General features: G+C 39.1%; 1 protein-coding gene and 1 pseudogene across 3 annotated transcripts in view; both read right to left on the bottom strand.

Moving 5' to 3' along the window:
- LOC117409242 (mineralocorticoid receptor) overlaps positions 1 to 13,759 on the bottom strand; it is a 133,728-nt gene that overhangs the window by 91,120 nt on the left and 28,849 nt on the right. The gene's annotated exons all lie outside the window — the stretch shown is intronic.
- LOC117409743 (U1 spliceosomal RNA) lies at positions 11,602 to 11,727 on the bottom strand (annotated as a pseudogene).

Genomic DNA, 13,759 nt, shown 5'->3' on the forward strand with positions numbered 1-13,759 from the left:
ATTCACTCCTTCCTCACCAACTACACACAGCTCCTTCAGGCCCTGGTACTGTCCCGCCTTGACTACTGCAACTTCCTCCTGGCTGGCCATCCTGCCTTTGCTACCCGTCCGCTGCAGCTCATCCAAAACTCTGCTGCTCATCTTGTCTTTTCCCTTCCTCATTTCTCCCATGCTACAGTGCTGCTCCACTCTCTGCACTGGCTCCCTATCGCTGCTCGCATCCAATTCAAAACTCTTGTACTAGCCTATCGCTGCCTTAACCTTTCTGCTCCCGCCTATCTCCAGACTATAATTTCTCCCTACACCCCCTCTCGCCCCCTCCGCTCCTCCACCCCCAGAGCCCACTCCTTCTCCACCCTTGCCCCTCAGTGGTGGAAAGATCTATCCGCGGATATCAGGACTGCTCAATCCCTGACCACCTTCCAGCGCCTCCTCAAGACACACATGTTCAGACAGCATCTGTAAACATCACAACTCTCGACCATACTGGACTATATGGCACGCAATTGTACCAGTATTTGCATCAGCTTGTACTCACTTTTTTTGTAATTGCTCTTATTTGAAATCATTCTCATCCATTTATCATACTTACTACATGTTCTTACTGGACTTCACTGCTCTTAGTCATACTCGCTCTTACTTATAATGTACTGTATTCTTTATTTTGCTCTTACTTGAATTTGATCATTTGATCTTATTGTACTTTCATAACTGCTCTTATCTGTATTATGATATTCTGTAATGTGATATTTTAGAATGTGATAACTTGTAATGTTATATTTTATAATGCAATACTTTGTACTGTGATATTTTGTAACAATTGTAAGTCCCCCTGGATAAAGGCTAAGAAATAAATAAATTAAATAAAAATTGAAACTGAAATTGAATAAAAAGGGGCCAAAATAAATGGCCTGTACAAAGAAGTGCTCCTTATAAAAAGACTGTATACAAATAGATTATAAGTGGTCACCATGGAAAAACAAGTAGTTGCATTTTGGTGTTGATTGCTTTTTTTGTATAAAAACAAAAGCTTACTTTTCCTTTAAAATAAAAGTGTCAAAGCCGAAATACTGTTCACGATTATAAAGGAGCTGCTTCAAATGGTGAAAGTGGAAAGTAAACAAAAAGCAGCCCTGCCATTCCTGATCAACTGCCAGTTACAGTAAAAAAAAAAAAGTAGGAAAAAATATCTGCGCAACACTTTGGCTGCAGTCCATATTTACAGTAATCTTTCTGCTGGTGCGTCTAACAGGAAGACAAAGCTTCCACTGTCCGGTTGTGCTTCTGCTGGTGTTGTTGTGTACAGAAACCCCTGGACACTCTCCAAGGCTGCATCTTCAAACGGCAAACAATCTGTATGACTGAGCTTGAATTTATTTAATTAACCATCTCCCTTCCTGCTCTTAAACCAGGCATAGCTTTCCAACCTTATCAAACTTTCTGAAGCCCTCCTGTGTTCCAGACTGACCCCCTTCAATGCCACGCTATACCAAACAAAACAGTCTGCAAAGGAGTTACTTAATCAACTATTTCGGTTCCATTGTTTTAATCGATTTAATAATGTTTTATAATCAGGAAAGTGCTCTAGATGCTATACAACTTTCTTTTTGGTTTGAAATGGTTGCTTGATTTTCAAAAGGCTAAAACCACTACAGGAATTTTTTAACACTATGAGCTTAAATGAACTGAGAAAAGCTGTCTTTCCTTGCACCTAATTCACTTGATTACCTTTGTACGCTTTAATTAAACCTTGCCCTGTTACTCGCTTTAGAGATAATCAGCAGTCGTCTGGAAATGTATTTAATTAAAATGACACAAGGATCTACAGTGCATGAAATACACAACTTAAAAAATACTGACATCAAATCAAATTGTTGCATACATACAGGATTCCAACTGGATGCAATGGGAACAACTTAATTTTCAAATGTATGATACTACTGTACAATCATCAAATCTATACAGAACACAATTAAATTAAGACATTGACATAGATCAACAGTATGTACATAATAACATAGAATATGAATTTGCAATTAAAATGTTTAACCACAATTTGATAAGCGATTCCCTATGCAAGACGGATGGATGAACAGACATAGACCCCCCTGTATCTCCAGAGTGTGGTATTCTCTAAATCATATCTCGGAAAACTACTACAGTTTTACAACCCATTTCACAAACAAGCAATGGGTTGACTGGGAACTCTCCTTGTAATCAGTGAGTATTTGAGTAAAGGAGTCACAACACTCAGGTTAGCAAGAGGCTAAATCCTTCTCCTGTGGGCTTCCTAGTTTTCATTCTCTTGACTGCCCATTAACCACAAAACACAAATGCAACAGCATTAGAATGGTATTCAAAAGCTGGCACTGCTGCAGGTATTCTATACATAAATGTCCTTGTGCAGCACTGCCATTGCACGGCTAGTCTAAAACAAGTTTTATTTTTTTTTTTTCAGCAAAATTCTCGTTGATTTTTAATTAAGGGTGACTCAGTTTGACCTACTTTGACAACCATTCAGTGAACTGTTTTACATTTTTTAATAGTGTTTTGTAAACGTGTCTGTAAACAGGAGCTTTGTCAGCAGATGCCATTGAACCCTAGCGCCCTGTGTAATATAGGGCAACTTTTTTTTCAGATAATGAGCTTAGCATGCATTCTTGTGCAAACATAAGTGAAAATGGAACCATCTGGTATTTATTGTTATATACAGTGGCTAAGAAAAAAATATTTTACTGTATCATTTTATCTTGGAAGTGGTGTCAGGTTACAAAGCTTATTTCCCCACATTATTATTATTATTATTATTATTATTATTATTATTATTATTTAAAAAAATGGCCTTCTACCAAAACAACTTCACGTTAAACATCTTACGCCTGTTAATTATGTTTTTTTTTTTATACTTTTGTACGAATACTTAGTGTAGCCCAAGGGTGTCAAACTCATTTTGTTTGGCGGGCCTGATCTATTTATATTTTGCAATTTTTTTTAGTGCTGGGACAAACATGGAATTTTCATGTTTGGATATTCGTTCAAGATTTAAATATTCATTCAGATATTCTTTTTCAAAAAGTTATCAAAGCCATTATATGTAACACTGTATTAAAGTTGAAAAATATCCTAGAAGCAAGAAAGGACTTACTTTACCCTCATGCATTAACTAAAAAACAAAGAAATCAATACAGTAGTTAAATCTTGTGTGTATTTCAAACAATCCCTGCCATTGTTGTGTCTTAGCAATAAACACAAAGAGGCCACACGTTTTCATAAAGTAATTACATTCGTTTTTAAATTGAATAAACATTTCAAATAAAATATACGTGAAAAAGGGTGCGTTGTACAATGAAATTAAACAATATTTGCTCACTGTTTTATTTCTCTTTTTTTGCATTCCACGTAACAAAAACTTAGGTTGCATCATGAAAGAAAATTAAAATGTTGATTACTATACAAGTTTGTGGCGGGGTCCACCTGGCCCTGTGCGTATTTTGTGTTATATGTATGTATGGAGTAGTGTGGAGTAGTGGTTAGGGCTCTGGACTCTTGACCAGAGGGTCGTGGGTTCAATCCCAGGAGGGGGACACTGCCTGCTGTACCCTTGAGCAAGGTACTTTACCTAGATTGTTCCAGTAAAAACCCAACTGTATAAATGGGTAATTGTATGTAAAAATAATGTGATATCTGGTAACAATTGTAAGTCTGCTAAGAAATAAATTATAATAATGTATTGGTGCATGGGGTGTGTGCATGTGTGGCGAATATAAAGGTGGTATGGAGGGATTTATAATCCTCCCTGCAAAAACATGTGGGAATGTGGCTGGAACCGTGAATTGAATAAATTATTAAAAAATTAGTTAAGGCTCCAGCCGCAGGTGATGTGTGGTTAGTGTGTTAGGAGTAATGTTGGTGTTAGAGGTATGTGGTGAAGTTTTTTCGTGTTCTGTGCCGTTCGTCCCGTGTTATTTACGTCTGCGAGTGTTTTGTATACTCCTCTGAGTCTTTTCCTGATATACACCAGCCTGGGCTGTGACGTCATCCTGTCACAGAGTCATTTATTTTGCAAGTATGATCTGTATCATAATATTGCAGACAGAAACGGACCCTGATTGACTTGCATCTTAAATATACTGTAAAAACCGTTGTATAAGTCTATTTTCTAGGTATTTTTAGGAGGTCCTAAAAAGGGGGGAGTGACTTATACACCTATAGGTGTGACCTATAGGCTTTTTCCTGAAATTGTTGTCGCAAAAAGGACAGCCTTATATACCGGTGCGACTTATACATCGTTTTTTACGGTGTGTGTATATATATATATAACAAAAACTAAAATTGCATCATGAAAGAAAATTAAAACGTTGATTACTATACAACTCATTTCTTTTATCATATTGCAGACAGAAACGGACCCCGATTGACTTGCTTCTTAAATATATATATATTATAATATATATATATATATATATATATATATATATATATATATATATATATATATATAGTAGTGACAGTAAGTATCCAAACGTACAACTTGTATCTTCCAAAATAGATAGCTATTTTATTTCACAGATAGAGTGAACAGCAACACTCACCAGCGCGTGGGGCTGATCTTAGCTGACTGTCAGTGCGCACCAGGAGAACACCTCCCACTGCTCCGCGCCTGCCCTCACTCACAGCAGCAGCAGTGACACAAGCAAGGGAAAGTGAGCAGCGACTCCAGCAGAGTAAATCCCGCAGCCGGCCTCCGCGACAATATATATATAAATCTCACACAGCAAAAATAATTTCTGACGGACAGAGACTTTTTTTTTGCCTTCGAATATTCCATGGGCCAAATGACATTGCTCCGCGGGCCTTATGTTTGACACCCCTGGTGTAGCCAGTGTATACTGTTCAAATTACATACAAATTGAAACAAGATAATACATTTAAATATAGACCTAAAGATAAAACAATACAGCAAGTTAAATTACTGATATTTTAAAGAGCTGGTTGAGTATCGAAGCTGGCAGAATGTTTCAGGAAGTCGTACCCCTGGATTCCTGACAAGCTGCTAATGCCAGCGAATGAGGAAGACCTCAGAGAATGCCATGTTTGTGTGCTCTGGAACAAAATTATGGAGTACCTGGGAATGTTTCCAAATAATCAACTGCATTGTGAAAACAACCAATGGAAATGGTGCCTTTTATGGGAAATAACCAATGCAAAGTCTGGCTACACTTCAAAATACACGAATGATAACTATTTGTAATTACACAGTTTACTTATCTTTACTTAATGCGCTTAGCACACAGTGCTGTTATTGTGAGGATAGACTATACATTAACAATATGCATTTAACAAAACTTATTTTGCTGATTATATCATTTGTAGTAAGTAAAGTAAGTACAAAAGTAGAGTGCAGATACAGTGTAGTTAATAAATCTGTTTTGTATGTATCCCAATATGTAAACTGCATTAAAAATATATATATATTACATCATATAACTTCAGCTATGTACAGAGGACATTTGTATACACAATGATAAATACAGACTGTGTCACCAGGATTAAGAAGAGGTTGCACGAATTAAACAACAATTTTGCATTGGCTTTGCTTAAACAGGTTGTAATAGTTTTTAATAGTTAACGTGTTATTATGCTGTACATTTTTGGATTACAGTATATGTATAATTACTCCCATGTTGGGTTGTAAAATTGAGGTAGGGCTTTTATATAAAACACTGGTGCAGATTTTTGATTTCCATTACACGAGAGTAGATGTTAAAACTTCATGCTGATTTGAACTCGGCTCTCGCCAAGATAAGCACCAACTAAGACGTAGCTTTACAGTAAACTAATGTGATCCATGTGTTTCTCCATCCATTTACGTTTCCTTCCATATGATGATGTAGACATCCTTCTGTCTCGTGTTAATGGCTGAAGTGTAATGCTGGCTCCAGGGATCAGCTTATTTTGCCTCCCTGGCGCATCAGCACACACAACGGCTGCGATGCTGGCTCCGGGGATCAACCACAGTGTGGCCTCCCCAGCGCATCAGCATGACAACCGTCTGGATTGAGCTAAGTAGGGTACATCTCTGGGGTTTTCAAGTGGGCACCTTCCATCCTCAGTGTTTCGTCGACTAGCCCACGACACCTCAAGAGGGCTCGACGGTGATTCTGGCGTCCCAGCATCACCCCCCTCCGTCCCCCACTCAGCTCAGCCCAGCTTACTTACCTGTACATCAGCGTTTCTTTCTTTCTATTGTGCTTGAGATCCCCAGCCAGAATCTTTCCGTCTCAACCACAGCCAGTTGCTGCTCCTCTCTGCTGCTTCAGATAAGTTCTTCACTGTGCGATGCAACTCTTGGCCACTGAATCCGACGTCTCTGAGAAACCGGGTTGTAGAGTGTGCCACAAATCCTCGACAACCCACCTCCACTGGGTATACCCGGACTCTCCATCCTCGCTGTTCCGCTTCAGTGGCTAGTTGAGCATACCGCAGTTTCTTCCTCTCATACGCCTCATCTACAGCATCCTCCCATGGCACTGTTAACTCTACCAGGTGAACAAGGCGTGCTGATCCAGACCACAAGACAATATCTGGTCGAAGGTTAGTGGTGGCAATCTCAGGTGGAAAAATAAGCCGTTGACCAACATCTGCTAGCATTTTCCAGTCTCTAGCAGCTTCCAGTTGTCCTGGGCGAGGATTGGTTTTAACACCTTTTCTTGGTGGTTGCTCTCCTGGGTGGAGGAATGTTGTCTTTTGTGTGTAATGTTTTGATGGAACAGGTGACAACTTATTGGTCATGTTACGCTTGTCTTCCAATGCTAAGGCCAAACATCGCAGCACCTGGTCATGGCGCCAAGTAAACCGTCCTTGGCTAAGAGCCACCTTACATCCTGTCAAAATGTGCCTTAATGTTGCAGGTGATGAACACAAAGGACATGAGGGATCCTCTCCTACCCAGAGGTTTAGGTTCTGTGGTGATGGGAGAACATCATATGTTGACCTGATGAGGAAACTGATCCTGCTCTGTTCCATTGACCATAGGTCTTGCCAGCCAATCTTGCGTTGTTCCACACTCTCCCATCTCATCCATTCTCCCTGCTTGGCCTGGGAAATGGCCTTTATACACCTCATCCTCTCCTGCTTTTGCACCTCGTTGACTACCAGCTTCCTCCTGTGAGCTGGGGCTGCCTTGTGCCATGTAGGAGGAGCTGAACTGAAACCAAGACCCCCTCTTCCATGCTGAACTTGCCCCATGATATCACCAATTCGAAGGGCAGCCTTTGCATCTTCCACAGCTTTCTTTGCCGCCCACTTTCTTCCAGTTTTCAACACAGGTGCTGCCTCCCTTACGCATTTATCGCGTGACTCTACTAATGTCATTTCCAGTCTGACCTTGGCGCACTTAAACTCCTCGGTTAGAGCAGAGACTGGTAGCTGCATTATTCCTTTACCATAAAGTCCCACTCTGCTGAGGCAGCGTGGAACTCCCAACCATTTCCTGATGTATGAACTGATTAAAGCTTCCAGCTTCTCTACTGTTGTCAAAGAAACCTCGTACACAGTCAGTGGCCACAGCAACCTCGGCAGTAGACCAAACTGAAAGCACCAGAGTTTTAGTTTACCTGGTAGAGTGCAGCTGTCTATGCTCTTCAACCCTTCCACTGCTTGTTGTCTAACTTCCCCCACACGAACTGTGTCCTTTAGATCCCCGTCGTACCATCTCCCAAGACTCTTCACTGGCTTCTCAGACACTGTTGGTATTGCCTCACCATTAATGAAGAATGTTTTATCTACTACTTTGCCTTTAATTATAGAGATGCTCCTTGATTTAGTGGGCTTGAATTGCATTCGTGCCCATTCAATGTTATTGGTTAATTTGCCCAATAATCGATTAGTGCAGGCTACTGTTGTAGTCATGGTTGTCATGTCATCCATGTATGCTCGAATTGGTGGTAGTCGCATTCCAGAAGCCAAGCGCTCTCCTCCTACTACCCATTTTGATGCCCTAATGATTACTTCCATTGCCATGGTAAAAGCCAGTGGAGAAATGGTGCATCCTGCCATTATTCCAACCTCTAGGCATTGCCATGTAGTGCTGAATTCTGAAGTTGAAAAACTGAATTGCAAATCTCCAAAGTAGGCTTTCACTAAATTTGTTATTGTCATCGGTACACTGAAAAAATCAAATGCTGCCCAAAGTAGTTCATGTGGCACTGAACCATAGTAAGATAACCATAATAAGATGTATATATATTTTTAGTGGGATTTTGGTTTTGATCCAAAACTCAAACAGACCATGACATAATGTGATGGATTGATGTAACACTGCAGGGTGATAAGGAAAGAGGAAACGTAAATGATTTGCCCTGTCGCCTGTGTTAAAAGGCTTAAGATACTGCTGAGCCAGACACATCCTGTTTCCCACCTAGATAGGGGCACAAGGAGTTCAAAACACTTACCCAAGGTCACAAAGTTAGCCAGTAGCTGAGATGGTATCAGAATCACTTTGCATCCTTTGCACTAATTATTAGACTACACTGGCAGTGTTTACATGCAAGTTTTAATCGCGCTACTATAGTGCATTCATGTGTCACGCGCAAATGACGCATGATTGTGCTCGTTCCAAAAGTGCACGGCAAAAAAAGTGTGTGACTCAAGTGTCATTACACTTTGGTAAAGCAAGGTAAAGTGCACGCTAATTGGCCTAATTAGTCCCATAGAAACAAACTCCACAGTCGTGTAAAATACTTAACGATAGACGTTCATGAAATAACACGATACCTCCTCCACTTCCCCTGTGTAAAAGAACGCTCTTCTCTGGGATACGGTCTTTCTGTCCTCCTCTTTAGTGTAAGTAAGATTTTCCTTATCCCAGTCTTACTAATACAAATCAGTTAAATATCCATCCATCTATTATTATCAATCCGCTTCTCCTGATGAGGGTCGCGGCTAAATTATATATAAATTGCATATAGAGATGTTGATTTATACCATTATTTATTCATTTCAGTGTATTATGAACGATGCATGAAAACTACTAGATCGTTATGACCAGCATTATTATCATAATAATAATACTGCGAATAATGTAGCTTTTTTTCCCGCAGGATGTTTCAAGCTTCCACCCCTTCTGACAGCACGCAACACCAGATTGACCAATTGTGAATTGTTTTACAGTCTGTTTTACATGTGAATCCTAAGAATAATTTCGGGAAAATAATAACATACCGCACATACCCACACTTAGCCTCAGCCATGCGTAAAAGGGGTTTATCTCCCCAATCACAGTAGCTAGAGCTTCCAAACCAACTTTAATGTGAAGAAGACCAATTGTGAATTGTTTCACAAGCTCTCCTTTACATGTGAATCAAACAAATAAATTGTGAAAAACAATAACATACCGCATATACGCACACAGCCTACCTGACACGCGTAAAATGGCTTTATCTCCTCAACCACAGCAGCTACAGCGCTCAAACCAACCTTAATTTAAAGGATGCCAAATGTGAATTGTTTCACAGTCTGTGTTTTACCTGTGAAGTCTAAGAATAATTTGTGAATACAATAACATATAGCATATAGACACCAGCGTCAATTAAAAGTGCTTGATATCCCCAACCACAACAGCTAGCATTTTCAAAACTTCTTTAATTTAAAGAAGACCAGTTGTGAATTGTTTCACAGTTTCTGTTTTACATGTGAATCCTAATAATAATTTGTGAAAAAACAAATGGTTGGAGATATCAAGCCATTTTACGCATGTCAGGCTAAGTGTGTGTGCATATGCGATATGTTTTATTTTCACATATTATTCTTAGGATTCACATGTAAAACAAAAGCTGTGAAGCAATTCACAACTGGTCTTCTTTAAATTAAAGTTGGTTTGAACGCTGTAGCTGCTGATCCAGGAGCATCGTCTGATGCGCCTGGAGTACAGAAGGATGTACCGTCTGATTGCACGCACCGCTGCCAGGGAGGATCGGCAATACAGCCACCTTTTGGAAAGGCTGGACCACGCTGATCAACAGCACCAAGAGGTGGTTATGTTGCATGCCGAATTTCTGCACACAATAACAAGAGAACTGCAGGTGCCTACCCCAACTCCCGCTGAGATGGGCACCTGTTCTCCTGTGCGCAGTCCTGCCGAATCAGCGGTCCGAGAAGTTTGTACAGACCAATACCCACTTGCTTCTGCAGCGCACAGGTGTATAGACATGTATTGGTGACGGCTCCATGTCCACCCGTACGAGTTCCAACAGTTGGTCAAACGTAGCTCGGATGACCCGAAATATTTCAATCCATTGTTCGTCAGAGAAAGACTCGTGAAGCACAACCTCCTCCCACCAAACAGAGGGACGATGATGAGCCCGTATTCGTCTTTCCTGCCGATACACAAATAGAGGTCTTTACATAGGAACAAAGTGGATGAGGGTGTCTGCTGGAAAGAAAGCTCTAGATAAGAAAGCAATAGATGCACGATTCCTTTCCTGCAAACCCATTACATCACACAGCCTCGTCAAAGCAATGGCTACCAAATTTCTACACCTCACTTCCCAACCCACAAACAATTAATTTACATTAACAAGCATAGGGTGCGGCATTTCTGGCAAAACCAGTTATAGCTTTTCTGGTGTGTAATAACACAACAGTTGCTGCCTTCAATAAAGTTAAGCAACATTGCAGTTTGCTTTCCTTGGGATCCAACACAGCACAATCAATCAATGCTGAGATTTTTCAATAGTTATCTTTGTTAGTCAGTTCATGGCCTACAGTAGATAAGGATTGGTTTCTAATAATAAACATATTTCACTGTTTGAGGTCAAGCTATAATTATCCTAACTCCATAGCATCCTCACATTCACATAAAAAGAACATATATATATATATATATATATATATATATATATATATATATATATATATATATGTATGCTTTGTCCCAATGAATAGCAATTGGATAGCTTTTCCTACAAGCCAACTCAAACTGGAACATACTAAATAAAAAGAAAAGGCATTTCAGTTGAATGGAATTGTAAATGTTTTTTGTTGTAATGTGAAAACAGTTGGTGTTTACATACAAGCTTACGAAACTGCTGAATCAGGCATAAGGATCTCAAAGGCCCCTTATGCTTTCAGTGTGCACAGTGTAGTTTTGTAAAATATATTTAGATTGTGTGTACTGAAAAAACATGTTGCATCATGCAAGGCCAGGATATTATTATTATTATTATTACTATTATTAGTCATAGTAGTCGTAGTTGTCATTTCTATCTTTGACCATAATATCAGGGGAGAGCGTGAACGCAGTCCCCCACTACCAGAAATGTATTTATTTATTTATTTATTTATTTATTTATTTATTTAGTTACATTTACAAGTTTAAAGAAAGCGGTACAATCAAGGAAAATGGATGAAAAAGAATGTAAGTTTATTGGGCTAGGGTGGTGAGACAGAATAGTTGCTTGAATGAAAGCACAGGGCCAGAGGCTAGGTCAGGGTCAGGAAAGCAGGGTCATAACAGGAAATCGGGGGCCGGAAGTAGCAGTAAAATGGTCTAGGGAGAAGAGATGCGTTTTGAGGGAGGAGCGGAAACTACGCAGTGTGGGTGAATGCAGTTGAGATTCCCGCATTTGGGGAATTTGCAGGGGTCAGCACAGCTGGAGTGCAATGGCCGAACTTTGCCCTGGGTGAACCACCTTCATGATCATGGTATCTCCCCTGCCAGGTAGTCATAATAGTCATAAAACTAGTATATTATTATTGTTTAGAAAAAAGGAGAACAAAATGTCGTGTTTGTCACAAAATATAACAGAAAAGCAGTTGCAAATGAGAATGTCTAAGAATGGCTGGTATCCTCTGTAGTGTGCAGTCTTCCACTTTCTAGTTTCTTGCTTCCAGGTTTTGAACCTCTGTCCTTCAGGATATGGAATCTACTAAGATTCTGACCGGGCTTAAGCAAGCAGAAAACTACATATTGAGTTGCATTTAACTGGATTATTACATTCCTTTTTTTATTTTATTAAAGAAAATTAAGACTGGTAAACTGGTCTCTAAACAAACAATATTGTCCTCTCCAGTAAAACAACAGTACAAGAAAATATCAATACAATTGACCCAAAGATTACTAAACCTGGGGAAGTCTCCTAACTAAAAGCATTGATTTACTATATATAACATTATGAGCTCAATCAACAATCAACTGCATAAGACTGGTGTGGCTATTGTGAAAATTAAGTTTTATAGCATCTGTTCATACTTCAAAGCATTCAATATTACTCTGTAACACAGCAAATAACAAGCCTTATTTTTCTTTGAAGCTCCTTTTTTAGGATTTAAATCACATGAAACAATAAAAGTTCAAATTAGTATGCTTTGTTCTTGAGCGTATGGTTTTAGTCACTCTGCTATGACACTGTTAGTACTGATTGTGTTGTATTTCTTACGAGGGGCAGAGTGGTGCAGGGGAACTTGTTAATGGTTACACTCTGATGTGCCTGATACCAGGATATGATGACAGAAACATAAAATCATTCAAAGTGAATCTTTCTGCAAAATTCTGTAGCACATACAGTTGAGGAATAAAGAGATGTACAGTATGAATCAATTTTTCATTACAAGTGTCCAATTATTTTTCATTTAAAGCTCGAACTACAGCAGAACTCAAAACAAATCCATAATACAAAATATAATATTATTCATGAGAAAGAAAAATGTTGTGTTCATGCAGTTATCACTTCAACACCTAGGGACAGGAGAAATATTGTGTTCTATTTCAGCGAAACAGTGCCAAATCTTAATTCAGCCTCCCTAAAATGTATAAACCAGATTTACGGTACTGTTAATAAGAGGGTCAATAAAGGGGGAAATCACTATCTGTATTAACATATACAGTGGCTCTCAAAAGTATTCACCCCCCTTGGACTTTTCCACATTTTATTGATTGCATAAATCATGTGAAACACCTTAATTGCACACATGTGGACTCCATTCAACTAATTATGTGACTTCTAAAGACAACTGGTTGCACCAGAGCTTATTTAGGTGTGTCATAGCAAAGGTGGTGAATACTTGTGCAATCAATTATTTTCTGTTTTGTATTTGTAATTAATTTAGATTTTATTTTTTTACTTTGACATTATGGACTTTTTTTGTGTTGATCAGTGGCAAAAACTCCTAATTAAATCCATTTTGATTCCATGTTGTAACACAATAAAATGTGGAAAAGTCCAAGGGGGGTGCATACTTTTGAGAGCCACTGTAGTTAAAAAGAAGCAGCACTAAGAACTGCCACTGTTTAGACCATTACAATAGACACCATTATGCAATGGCAGATAATGGATATAACAAGTCAAACCTTCTCTGCATAATGTGAATTTCATATCTGCCAGCATCTGATGTGTCAGTCTGTTAGTCAAGCCAGCTTACATGCCTGGTAAACATAGCAACTACGTCAACACAGGTCAGAACCTATACAGTACATGACATTTGAACAGGCAACAGGACAAACACACAACTGCTTTGGTTTTAAATAGGATTGCTATTATGTTACCAAGGTAATAAATAAACCCCCTTTTTCCTCTAGCATAAAATGTTGGCTTCCTAGCATGAGTAGCCATATTGGCTCTCCACTGAATTATAAAAATACATTTATTCATGTGGCTTTTGCGGAAATACTTAGTGAGCTCATTCTTATGATAGCAGTTATATCTGCCAGGAAAAATTGCAGAGAAACATCCCTTGAAGATCAGTACTGGTAAACAGTAAT

The sequence above is a fragment of the Acipenser ruthenus genome, chromosome 2 (assembly GCF_902713425.1).
Source record: "Acipenser ruthenus chromosome 2, fAciRut3.2 maternal haplotype, whole genome shotgun sequence".
NCBI lineage: Eukaryota > Metazoa > Chordata > Actinopteri > Acipenseriformes > Acipenseridae > Acipenser > Acipenser ruthenus.